Source organism: Coregonus clupeaformis, unplaced genomic scaffold, assembly GCF_020615455.1.
Source record: "Coregonus clupeaformis isolate EN_2021a unplaced genomic scaffold, ASM2061545v1 scaf1245, whole genome shotgun sequence".
NCBI classification, from domain to species: Eukaryota; Metazoa; Chordata; class Actinopteri; order Salmoniformes; family Salmonidae; genus Coregonus; species Coregonus clupeaformis.
Window position 1 is genome coordinate 144,613 of NW_025534699.1, and position 13,394 is coordinate 158,006.

At 43.2% G+C, this 13,394-nt stretch overlaps 1 pseudogene; it reads right to left on the reverse strand.

The window, feature by feature from the left end:
* Positions 1-3,075: 3,075 nt before the first annotated feature.
* Positions 3,076-13,164, reverse strand: LOC123486506 (annotated as a pseudogene).
* Positions 13,165-13,394: the final 230 nt, after the last annotated feature.

A 13,394-nucleotide genomic window follows, 5' to 3' on the forward strand; every position in this document is an offset into this window, starting at 1 on the left:
TGACAGAGCTCCAGAGTTCCTCTGTGGAGATGGGAGAACCTTCCAGAGGGACAACCATCTCTGCAGCACTCCGCTAATCAGGCCTTTATGGTAGGTGGCCAGGCGGAGGCCACTCTTACGTAAAGGGGACATGACAGCCCGCTTGGGGTTTGACAAAAGAAGCTTAAAGGACTCTCAGACCATGAGAAACAAGATTGTCTGGTCTAATGAAACCAAGATTGAACTGTTTGGCCTGAATGCCAAGCGTCACGTCTAGGGAAACCTGGCACCATCCCTACGGTGAAGCATGGTGGTGGCAGCATTATCGTGTGATGTTTTTCAGCGGCAGATGGGAGACTATTAGGATCGGGAAAGATTAGCGTTGCAGTACAGGATCCTTGGTGAAAACCAGCTCCAGAGCGCTCAGGACCTCAGACTGGGGCGAGGTTCACCTTTCAACAGGACATAGACCCTAAGCACACAACCAAGACAACGCAGTAAAGGGTCTGAATACTTATGTAAATGTTATATTTCCGTTTTTTATTTTTAATACATTTGCTAAATCTTCTAAAAACCTGTTTTTGCTTTGTCATTATAGGTATTGTGTGTAGATTGATGAGGGGGAAAAAACCAATTTAATACATTTTAACCTTGGGAGTTAGAGGCACACACTTTGAACTCTCTAGCCGCAGCAGAGGGTTTTTACCCCAGGTTATAAGCTGTCTGTTCACACCTCTACCCCTCACCACGCTGTTTGGTTGGTAGGGGAGGTTGCTAGGGGTGGACGCCTGATAGCCCCTTCTGAGAGGGCAAGCTCCTCAGTCTCACTGCAGCCCCGGAGTCAACAAGTTGACAAACCTCCTGGCTGTTCCAACAGAGAGGGCGTCACCGGTGGACCTCTCCCTCATGGGCCTTGCTCAGCCTTACTCTGGACATTCCTCTACGAGTGTTTAGTTGCTCAGTACCAACATAACCAATTTTGCAGAGTCAGCGATCTTCTGCTATAATTGATGCCCAGTGTGTATTACTATGTACTACATGTCTATACCCACCTTCGATGTATCTTTGTTACATCCTGGTGTAGTATATCATGTTACATAGTCCATTTATCCAGTCCTGTGTACTTCAGCCAGGCAGTACAGTCTTGGCCCATTGTTTGCAAAGGCCTGAAATAACCGCCATGTTTGTGTGTTATGCAACCCAAGATGGCTGCCCACATGGCGCCTTACTATTGTTTACATGCTAGCCTAGCATTGGTAGCTCAGCATGCTACTTCTAAATACAATTGTTTACACTGCTGTGCTGTATGCTATGCTAGCCCTACTAGCCAATGCTCTTGCTGTACTCTTATGCACCCACAGCCCTCTGACATACTACCTGTGCTAACTGTTGATGCCTATGCTAGTCTGCCTAGTTCCTATTGTGTGTTGGGTTGGCCTAGGCCCCTGTACATGGTGTGTTTATAACCTGTGCTACCTGTCTTAGCCTGTTAGGCCTTTGCTAATTACTTAGCGCTGCATGTACATTACTACCTATGTACATTCCTGCTATCTTGCTACCGTAGCACTGCATTGCTACTAGCCTTACTGCTATATAACACATTATAATACCCTATCCTACTATCTGTATTGATCCTTTTTGCACTAACTCTTTTGACTCATCACATACGCTGCTGTTACTGTTTATTATCTATCCTGTTGCCTAGTCACTTTATCCATACCTATATGTACATATCTACCTCAATGACCTCGTACCTCCCCACATCGACTCAGTACTGGTACCCCCATGTACACGGCCAAGTTATCGTTACTCATTGTGTATTTATTCCTCTGTTATTATTTTTCTATTATTTCTCTTTTTTTCTCTCTGCATTGTGAAGGGCCGTAGTCAGCATTTCACTGTTACGCACTACACCTGTCTCGTTTATGAAGCATGTGAAAAACAAAATATGATTTTTGATTTCGTTTGTGTATTTCTCTCTCTGTTCTAGAAACCACTATCACTTAGATTTTCACTAGTCCACTTCCTGTCTGCTGTGTGTGTGTGTCTTGTAGTAAAAAAAAACGTGTGAACTGTGTATCTGTCTCTATCGATCCAGTATCCCTGCACATATGGAACTGGAACTGACCCGTGTATAGTATAGTATATTCTATTAGTCTATTTACTAGTATAGTCTATTTACTTTATCGTGTTCTTCTTCTTTCTTCTTTTTATATCTGGTGTGTTTTTGTTCTACCTTGTTATTTTTAGTATTACATTGTTATTGATTACTGAATTGTTGGGGTTAGAGCTATAAAGAAAGGCATTTCACTGTACTTGTGCATGTGACATTAAAAGCTTGAGCTACTTGTAATTTCCATCCTCTAGCAGGGCGCTGGGACAGTTGTATCTCTATCAGAGACCATCACATGTTGGCGCTCTTTTTCACAGTTCGTTTCACGCGCTCTGACTACGTTTCACGTTTGTATAGCTAATAAACAGTTTTTCCCATGTTTAGGTAGCCTAAAGGAAAACAGTCACATTTTGAAGAAAGACATGCTTGGGAAACAAGAGTAAGCATTTAGGGGTAATGATGAACCCAGACACTTCCACCGTGTTTTCGGATAGGCCTATATCAACCAAAATACAGAATGATTTGATTGAAGCTGTTTCTAATGTAAGGACAGACAAATGGACTTCATTTACAAGTAAAGTAGGCCTAAATGCATTTTACTTTGCAATTTGCGGGTATAGGCTACTGTTGGCATTGTGCATGATGACTTTGTTGTTTTTGCTGCACATTTCCACGCCGATCGATCGTTGTGTTCTCCAACGCGTTTTAGGGTGATCTGGTGTTGTGATGTGCGATGCTGCTTTTTCATGTTTGATGGACCTCGCATGCAACCCATAGTAAAGACTATGCAATCTGACTCCCATAAAGATGAATAGCAAAGTGCAGCCGAGACTCTTAGCGCTACAGGAATAGACTATCAAGTAAGGTCTGAGATTGTCTATCAAAGGCAAATAGGTTTAATATCATTTGTAAAATGAATGATTACATTATAAGCAATACTGTAGCAGAGTGACATTGAGTGATCCTGGGACCGCCTCTTTGCCTCAATAGTAAGTCTCCTGGTACACCCAACCTGAAAGAAGAGACAATTCAGAGAAAAAAAACAACAGAATTAGTTCGATTTCATCTTGCCACACTGCCAAATCTCCATGATACAAAAAGGATATAATTCGGCACTCCCAATCCTACATGTCATTGTCATGTTATTATACAATAATTGACAGTGACGGCCAAGTGTCGGCATTAGCTTAACAACTTGTTGTGGTCCATAGTCCCTGAGCACTTACCTCCTGGGTTCCGTCGCATGATGTATTTCCTAACCTCATCATAGATGAGATGAGCAGGGTGTAGGGAAAGGCACACACCCACCAGAAAGGCCTGAGGAATAACAGAAGGAAATAGAGAAGAAAAATAGAAGGAAGAGGAAGGAAAAGAAAATAAAATATTAAATTGAGCGGAAATCTGGGAGCTGCGTTTTCTCTCTCGGTTAGGCAGTAAACCCCATTACACTTCAGCTAGTAGTGAACCCCCAACTGATCCTGTGGGGCCGCAGTAGTCTCACGCCCTTTATCATATCCACCCATTTTACCACTCATCTTTTAAAACAGCGGTGACCTTTGTTCCAAGCTGGTATACAGAAGAGTTTAAGATAATCTGAAGGGTCTACCGCTCACTTGAGTGGGTACATTCTGATGGCGACATCCATTCCAGGGCAGTAGGACAGGAAAAGCCAGGCGGATTCGAACAAAGTCGAAGATGAACCACAGTTCCTTTAGGTGGGAGGAAAAATAAAATATATTTCATGAATTTAAACCAACAGGGTGGATATTGATTTTGAAGTGAGTTGCAGGGCTGTATGAACATGTGTGTGTGTTGTGTGTGTGTGTGTGTGTACCAGACTTAGACCAAGACCACGGAGATCGATGTGTGTGCTTACTTCATTAGTCCCTGCTGAAAGAAGGAGTTCTTCCTGGTCTTACAGCGACCCAAAAGCGGCCCACTGTGCAATCCCGACAGCCCGGCGAAGTACGCTGTGTGGCAGGTAAACTCAATAATCTTTCTGCTCTCACTTATGTCTGAAGGATGGGGGAGAGGAGAGCGAGCGGGGAGAGAGGGGAGAGAGAGAGAGAGAGAGAGAGAGAGAGAAAGAGAGAGAGAGAGAGAGAGAGAGAGGTGATGAGAGAGAGAGAGGAGATGAGGGCAGATAGAGGAACAAAGAGGAAGAGGAGAAAGAGGGGAGGTGTTTATTACATTTTTAATGAATGTGTGGTGAGCCTGTGAGCCAGTGACAGCAAGCGGCATCCACAAGTGTACAAATGGTAGTTCTGGAGGAATCGTAGCAAGCTGTCTCCGAAGCCCAAACACGGAGCGGGGGGTTGTGGGTTGTGCTGCCGAGGCTACGGACCTGCTGTGTCTGCCTCTCTGGCAGTGACTGAAAGGTTCCCTCTTTCTCAAGACCATTGATTCTTCCTCCGCTGACTATCCAAAATGCAAGCTGTGCATCAACCCTAATGCATAATCCCAGCCATGACTTCTGAACCTTGGTTTTTAATACTATATCACATTTATTGATTTATTTCGTTTTCTTGAATTTCCTGATGGAATAAACTAACTGGACTAAACTACATTTGAAAAAAATTGGAGAGAGATTGAAAAAGCTCTAATGGAGAACTCATCACACAAGAAGGTACTCAAAACAAGGCTAATGCTAATCCCTTCATAGAAATATAATGAATAGAGCGGGCTAAGAAGCTATACCCTGACAATTTGACCGGTATACTCCTCCAGCTCACCCATTATACCATCATTGCTTGAATGGAGACGCCCTTTCTATTCATTCTATTTCTATGGATCCGTTAGTAAGGCGTCAGCAAAAAGGCAGAGCGGCATTTGTGTATCTCACCCCACTGCTGGCCGTAGCTGTCCTCCAAGTCGTTGATAAACTGGTTTTCCCAGTCCAAAGCGGATACCTAGCAGATCCATGGGATGAGAACCCGTTCTCAGCCATGATTACAAAGTATGTGAAGAAGCCGGCTGCGGCCAACATCACTCCTGTGAAGAGGAAGAAGGAGGAGAGTATTAGTAACACTTCATTTAGATAGTCCCATCTGTAGATGCATCTACAAGACTATCTACAGACAACATCAGTAACATTTCAACTAACTATCTACTAACCCTAGCACTACCTATCTTTACCTTACCCTTACCTAACCGTAGAAAGCGGTTGCTTATCAACAGATAGTCTTGTTAGTATGATGTTTTGTTGATAATACAGGCGGACTATCCTAATACAAGTGTATCTCAATTGTAAATGTGCTATGAAACAGACTGGTCAACATACAACTCAAAAAGACCCGTTAAAAGGCAGGCAAAACAGAAACAGGGTCAAATTAACGCCTTACCAAATTGACCGTAAGGCCACACTAATGAGTCTCGTTCACCAGTCGGTCGGTTTTGGGGTTCCGTGGCTGTCTCTTCATGATGTCGTTCTCCAGCTTGTTCATAGGCCAGGGAGATAGCGGGGATCTTGAAGGTGAGGGAAAGATCACCCAAATTAGAAACACATCGTTGCTAGCTTGTTAGTGAAATACCTTCTGAACAACCTCTGAAATGATCACGGACATTGTTTGTGGTGATGCACCAGAACACATGATCAGATTGTTCACAAAGGAGGAGTATCCACATCTGAAAGACCCCCATGTCAGTTCCCAGGTCGGTGCAGAGGATGGTGGGCGGTCCCTAGAGCCAGCGGAATGTTGGCGAGGAACAAAAAGAAGAAGGGGGTGTCTCTGGAATTTTTACTGGACAGGGCTGCTTAGGTGATGGACTTCTTCATTGTCAAAGATCAGGCGACCTGAGGAAATAGAGGGTGGAAGGGATAGTCAGGGTGATGACAGAAGGATGGAAAGACACACAATTGATAGTCATCGGCAGAGCTCCTCGTACCCTCTTCAGCACCAGTCACGATGGAGGCAAAGTTGTCATCCAGGAGGATCATGTCTGCAGCCTGCTTGGGGCGTCAGATCCAGCGATGCCCCTAGCTAACACCCGATGTCAGCCTTCCTCAGAGCAGGAGAATCGTTCACACCATGCCTGTCACAGCCACAATGGCACCCTGTGGATAAGTAAGAGAGGTGTTTAAAGGTCTTACAGCGAAAGATGCAATGATCCCGACTGACACATAAGCATGGATTCATTAACTAAATAGTACCTGACGCTGGCAACCCTCCACAATAATCAGCTTCTGCTGGGAGAAGTTCTGCAAACACAATCTCAGTGTGATGCTTCAGGATGTCATCCAACTCTTCGGTGGTCATGTCCTTCAGCTGTCCACCATGGACAGCACAGGCCTTGGCATCTCTGCATGGCACAAAGATGGAAAGTTAAAATATAAGCTAAATATAACTGGCTTGTATTTTTCCCAAAACTACAAAATATAGGTTTCTGTCACTCAGCTTTAAGTGTAGAAAGTATGATGACATACACCAAAGTATCCCAAACAAACTGCAACATACCTTGGTTGACCTCAGAAACTGGGATTTTCAGGCGGGCAGCCAATTTCCTCAACAGTCTCGTTGCCCTCAGAGATGATGCCCACACCCTTGGCAATGGCCTTCGCAGTGATGGGATGATCCCCAGTAACCATGATAACCTAAGCGTAGGAGGGGAAGTTGGGTGGTCTGATCAAAGTGGCTGTTATGTGTGATGGCCTAAGAGTGTTGAGTTTAATATGATATTGCCATACCTTGTTCCAGCACACCTGCACCTACTCCACAGCGTCAGGCACGGCACACGGGGAGGGTCAATCATGGACATGAGGACGAAGCACAGATTCTCAGTGGGGAAGTTCATCTCTTCACAGTCAAAGTCAAAGCCTTCGAAACTGTGGTCATCAGGGGAGCTGGAAATGGCAGAAACCTGAAAAGGACACAAGTCAGAAACACGCTAGAACAAATCCTGCATGTTCAAGACTGTACATTAGCTCCCAAGCCTTTTGAATGAATATGTTTCCATATTGGTGTGTGCCCTCTTACCCAGCACCTCTCTCCCAGCCCTCCTAGAGCGAGGCGTTCTGAAATGATGCTTTTATGTCGTCATCCAGAAGATGTTCTTTGCCTTGGAGCAAGATGGTGGAGCACGTGGATCCTCTCAGGGGCTCCCTTCATCACCAGCAGATGCTTGGACTGCTCGGCCGTGTTGTTCTCATGACGGAGAGCTAAGGGAAGAAATTTATTGTTTTTTGATGAGATGACACCATGAAGAGGGTTTACTTTATTTAAAATAAAATAACTCAGCAGTTACCAGTAAGCCTGGTAAAGTAAGTTTCGGCACGTATTGGATGTAATACCCAGTGGCAGTTAAAGTGATTGAGAAAAAGCCATCCATGATTTTAAATCCATGACACCACCTTTTAGATCACAGTTTTAACCCGTTTGTTACGCACATTTTACTTCTTCGGTTTGTCCAGTTTTTATTGTTATATTTTGTTTTTTTATCTCTCTTATGTTTGTTGTAAATATTTCGGGTTTTACTTCAATTGTTTTTGTCCATTGTTTTTTTTCCTGTGGAGCTGCATTGCATTCCATGTCTGAAATGTGCTGTGTAAATAAAGCTTGTTTGATTTGATTGACCAGATACTATGTATAAAGAGCACGTGTGGTTACCTGGTATTTGTTGGTGGAGTTGAGGGGATCTCGGCGGCTTTGCGTGCTTTTCTCTCATGTCTTTGTCAGACCCACAGCACAGCTCGATCACCACTTCCCAGCAGGGCAGTCTCTGAGGCGTCACCACATACATCTCTTTTGGGGATAGGTACGTTGCTCTGTTCTACCAGGAAGGCGGCGAGTGGCGGTTGCACAGGCAAGCCGACTCTAGCCAGTGCAGCCCAGGTGGAGGGAACAGCTTGGGTGCCGCTCTGGTTCTCTGTGGTGTCAGACGTCATGGATCTGGTTGTCGAACCACATGTGAGCCCACGGTCATTCTGTTCTGGGTTGGGGTGCCAGTCTTGTCAGAGCAGGTTGTGGGAGGTGGACCCCAGGGTCTCCACAGCTTCGGGATTCTTCACCAGCAGTTTTCTTGCGCCCCATACGCTTGGTAGTCAGAAGTTAACACACCCTAGATGGGAAATCCATGCAAAGGGTTAAAGAATAAAAAATGAGACAAAATATGTTTTGTTGTTATTTTTCATGAAGATTTTGTTAAACATGGCTTTTCATCAGCACTCCACAGTTGTGTATGCCAGGAGACCCTCTGGCACATTAGGTTGATGATTCCAATGAGGAAGATGATGGATGGCAGCCAACCACAGCCAGAATAGCAGAGGATTAAGAAAGTCACGCGACGAAGAGCGGACCACGGTGATGATTTCGATGAAGTGATCAGTTTCAATCCCGGGCGTCTGCCCCACTTTCCAGACTCATGGCCAAGCGGCGATGCGACCCATGAATTAGCGTGGTCACCAGTGTTGATGGGCCCGATACCTCCCGCTTGCGGTTCCTGGAAGGACCAAACATGGAGAATCTGGTTTTGGTAACGGGGTTCCCCAACTGGCACCGCTTCGGCGCGAATTTGGAATGTGAGAGGTTTTGTTTGGCCTCCCCATGTTTTCTGGGCACAAAAATATATACAGTACCAGTCAAAAGTTTGGACACACCTACCCTCCAGGGTTTTTTCTTAATTTTTACTATTTTCTACATTGTAGAATAATAGTGAATACATCAAATCTAAGATATAACACATACGGGTAATAATGTAGTAACCAAAAAAGTATAAAAAACACTGTGGAGGCCAGGTCATCTGGTGCAGCACTCCATCACTCTCCTTCTTGGTCAAATAGCCCTTACACAGCCTGGAGGTGTGTTGGGTCATTGTCTGTTGAAAAAACAAGTAGTCAGTCCCCACTAGCGAAACCAGATGGGATGGCGTGTCGCTGCGGAATGCTGTGGTAGCCATGCTGTTTGAGTGTGACTTGAATTCTAAATAAATCGCTGATATTGTCACCAATAAAGCACCTCCACACCATCACACCTCCCCCTCCTCCATGCTTCACAATTGCCCAACTTCACACACCGGAGATCATCCATTCACCCAACCGCGTCTCACAAAGCCACAGCAGTTGGCTCAAAAATCTCAAATTTGGACTCCAGACCCAAGGACAAATTTCCACCGGTCTAGTGTCCATTGCTCGTGTTTCTTGGCTCAAGCAAGTCTCTTCTTCTTATAGGTGTGAGCTTTAGTGGTGGTTTCTTTGCAGCAATTCGACCATGAAGGCCCCCGATTCCATAGTCTCCTCTGAACAGTTGATGTTGAGATGTGTCTGTTACTTGAACTCTGCTTGAAGTATTTATTTGGCCTAGCAATTTGGCATGTAACTCTAAAAACTTATCCTCTGCAGCCGAGGTAACTCTGGTTCTTCTGCGGCGGTCTCTGACCAGTTCATCATAGTGGCTGATGGGTTTTGACTACATTGAAACTTTCTAGTTTGAAATATTCCTTATTGGCTGGGCGCATTAGAAGGAAAGATATTCCACAAATAATAACTTTTAGGCTGCATGTTGGGTGAAATGCATTCAGGTGACTTCCTGTCTGAACTGGTTGAGAGATTGCCAAGAGTGTGCAAAGCTGTCACATTCAAGGCAAAGGGTGGCTATTTGAAAAATCTCAAATATAAAATATATCTTGAGTTTGTTTTAACACTTTTTGGGTTACTACATGATTCCATATGTGTTATTCTGCTCTATCAAAAAACAGTAAAAATAAAGAAAAAACCTTGAATGAGTAGTTGTGCTCCAAACTTTTTGACTGGTAGTGATATATATATATATATATATATATAAATAAAATAAATAAATAATAATAATATTTATATATACACCTACCAGTCAAAAGTTTTCATTGTTGGACTTTAAAAATGTAAAAACCTTCAGGCAATCAGCTCCAAGTGTTTAAATTTGGAAATGTGTTCACAACTATTCCCACACATAATAAAGAAATCACGTGATCACATACAAATGTAAGCAAGGTTTGTTATGATGTTTTTCAAATATTATATGTTTAGGCTTTTGCAGCCAATTATTTCCGGCCCCCAGACCATCTGCTCAAAAAATAATTGATGATTTGATGATTCCTGGTTAGAATCACAAAGAGGCCGAATCAGACAAATGAACACTTTTAATATGCCTGCCTTTCCTAACACTTCTCAGTAGTTGGTATTCAGACTTACCTTATGGAGGGGCTTAACAAGGTTTTCGGGCTAAGGTTCCCTTGCGTGCATTTAATACATTTAATTCACCACTCCAGAAAACACACCCACTTGGTGGCCTACCATTTTAATCAGGGAGGTTTTGTTCTATCGTTTTTTCTGTTCATTTATCTAAACAGGGTTCTTCGAATTCGGTCTGGAGGCCAGAAACACTCTGTTTTTTTATTTCTACCTGGTAGTTAGTGCACTCACCTGGTGTCCCAGGTCTGAATTAGGCCCCTGATTAGAAGGAGAGGATGAAAAACAGGGTGTTTCAACCCTCCAGGACCCAGGTCGAAGAACCCTGATCTAAAGCAATCTCTTTAAATACTGTGCACCTTTAATTTGGGTTTGATCATACAAGACTTGAATGTAGAGAATGTGTTCAAGAATATAGAAAAGATAATCCATGAAAACATATGCATATTTGTCTCTGTTTCCAAGAACTCATGGTCAATTTTAAAACACTGATTTTACACATTATTTATGTTTAGGGAAAGTCATAAATCCTACTTCATGTAAGAAAATAATTTATGTACAAAAAAAAGGAGTTTTGGTTCAATTTTGAAAGTTGTTACATTCAGTTAATCAGTGGTGAGGTTGAAAGTGGTCAGCCTACAATCGTTTTATAATTATAGTATGGAGAATAGAAGTATACAATAGTATGATATAATAAACGTACTCTAATTTCCCTCATAATCATGGAACTGTGCAAAGTGTTGAGACGTGCGTCCAAGATCAAAGTATCGGTTTGAGCTCCATAGCCATGTTTTAACAGGCCTATCTACCCTCGATTTGGCCCTGCTACAGTTTGTATGTTGGCCTTCATTAAATAGCATTTCACTATTACTTGACTTCACCAGCCACAGCTCACAAAGACATTGACGAAGCGTTTACAGAGGAACGAGATAAAGCTAGAAGCTAAATCAAACGATGTAATGGAATGATACGAATGTAAGGAAGGAACAAACACTAAATTGGCAGTTAAATATAGTGGCTAGTAAGAAAAAGGAAACGTTGGGGGCATATGATTAAAGCGTTCTAAGAGAGCACAGTGGCTACGGTAGCAATTTTGCCTTTCGTGCTTCTACACCTGTTACTAGCTGTTTGGTTTTTCTGTATCTATATTTGGCGTGTCTCAAATTTGATCCCTGCAAGTTATAAGACCATACAAGCTAAAAATTCTGATCCGCACATATTTCATACTTCACTCATTTACCTAGCTCTTATCAGTTAGCTCTTATCAATTTATAAATGACAGTGTTATGAAGAATGCTGTGCACTTCTATTGAGGGAAATAAAAGTAGATGCTTTTCCCACTTAGAACCGACAGGTTTGCTCAGAACTTATTCATGGTTCCTCGGCGGTAGCGGTGGTGGGATTATTACAGGACAAAATCCAGGTCAGACACACCTCAATTTCTGGCGTTTCCCCATGCTTTAGTCCTAATACAAATAGCCAGGAGAGTGCATTAAAAAGAATAAAGTTCCATTTTATGCGCTTGGAACTCGGTCTGAATCCCATCCTAAAGAAGCCAATTCATACATTTTTAGTAATTTTTAGTAATAACTTTTCAATAATTACGGCTAGTTACAGAAAGTAGTTACCCTTCAACACGGTTAGTAGAGAAGAAGCGATATTCCTGGTTTCCGGGGGGTTGTCATTGCTAAAAATCCAGGACGCTCGAGGTTTGGGGCTCCAGATTACCAGTGGAGGAGTTGTCCACCTGAGTGGGGAAGAATGGAATTGCATCAATACAACAATGAATGAATGACATTTTACGGTGTGACACGACTTCATGTATTTTTATGTATCCACCTTGCAGCCGCTGGCGAGATGATACGCAAGTCAGCTGGGATCCTGTCTCCTCCCTTTCACCTCACTATATCGCTCATAACCACCACTTCTTCAGTGTTGATGTTCTTCCTCTCTCACCATCACGGACAACCAGGGCTTGCCCCAAAGGCAGATGACGGGATTAACATCTGTAGGGGTAACTATGATCAAGTTCTTCTCAGGTGTTTGAAAATGCAGTCCCTAACCTGTGGGGACCCAGGTTCTTAAAGGAGTCCATGATCTTTGGGCTCTTGGCCTCTTGGTAGTATGAGAAACAACCAGTGATAATGACGACAACAGCGAGCACAAGACCGGAGTACAGCTGTTAGGCAGAAAGATTATGAGAATATTGCACGTTATCGTTGTAGCCTTTCCATCACTGGAGGCTTTGTGTTTTTTGTCAAGTCTCAAATTACTCTGAATTCTATGATTGTGTTCTCACATTAGCATTGTCGGCTCTTCCTGCAACGGGTGACCTGGATAATGTGTGCCATGAAACAGAGCACAGCTCCGATCCACAGCAGCATGCAGAACCCGCCCGAGAGCTGCTTGCAGAACTTCACCCACTCAGGGGGTAGTGCGGGGAGGAGTCAGGGTGTTCGGGGCCAGTCGCGAAGAAAAAGGATATCCTTGGCCCAGCCGAGGATAGACCCTGGGTGGAGGAGGATGAGAGAGAGAGAAAGAGAGAGAGGAAAATGGAAAAGAGGACAGACAGATAGAAGAGGCAACACAGAGTAAGTGAAGGGATGTCACACAATCGGAGAAAATATATATTTGACTCAAACTCGTGTAAACTTTGGAAGATATAGATACGTTTCATATGAAAGATTCAGTGGTAGATAGTCAGTTTCATCATGGCTATGAAAGCAGATGAAGTTCTACCTATGCTATATGACCTTGTGCCGTAACCTCCACGACCTCAGTACTCTTCCAATTTCAGTCAGCTGTAATCCTTCCAAGACAACTGATCCAAGTGGTTCTCAATGTTACAAACCTTGAGCACATATGACACACATACATATTCCACTCACCTGGCTAAGTCTGTACCGTATTTCATATTAGAAGTTCATCAAAGGTCAACTTGTGGTGTCCTAAATCACGAGAGAAAAAGAGAGCTTGTTAGAACTAGGTAGTTCTCTAATCTTTCCCCCTTAGCAAGAAGTAAACAGAACATATAGTTATGAAACACATTCCTCCAATAATTTGAACTGATTCTAGGTATAATAGTTATTTATTCAGATTTTAAATCTAAACCAAGTTCGTTTCTGTATGATGGGATGGAATGGC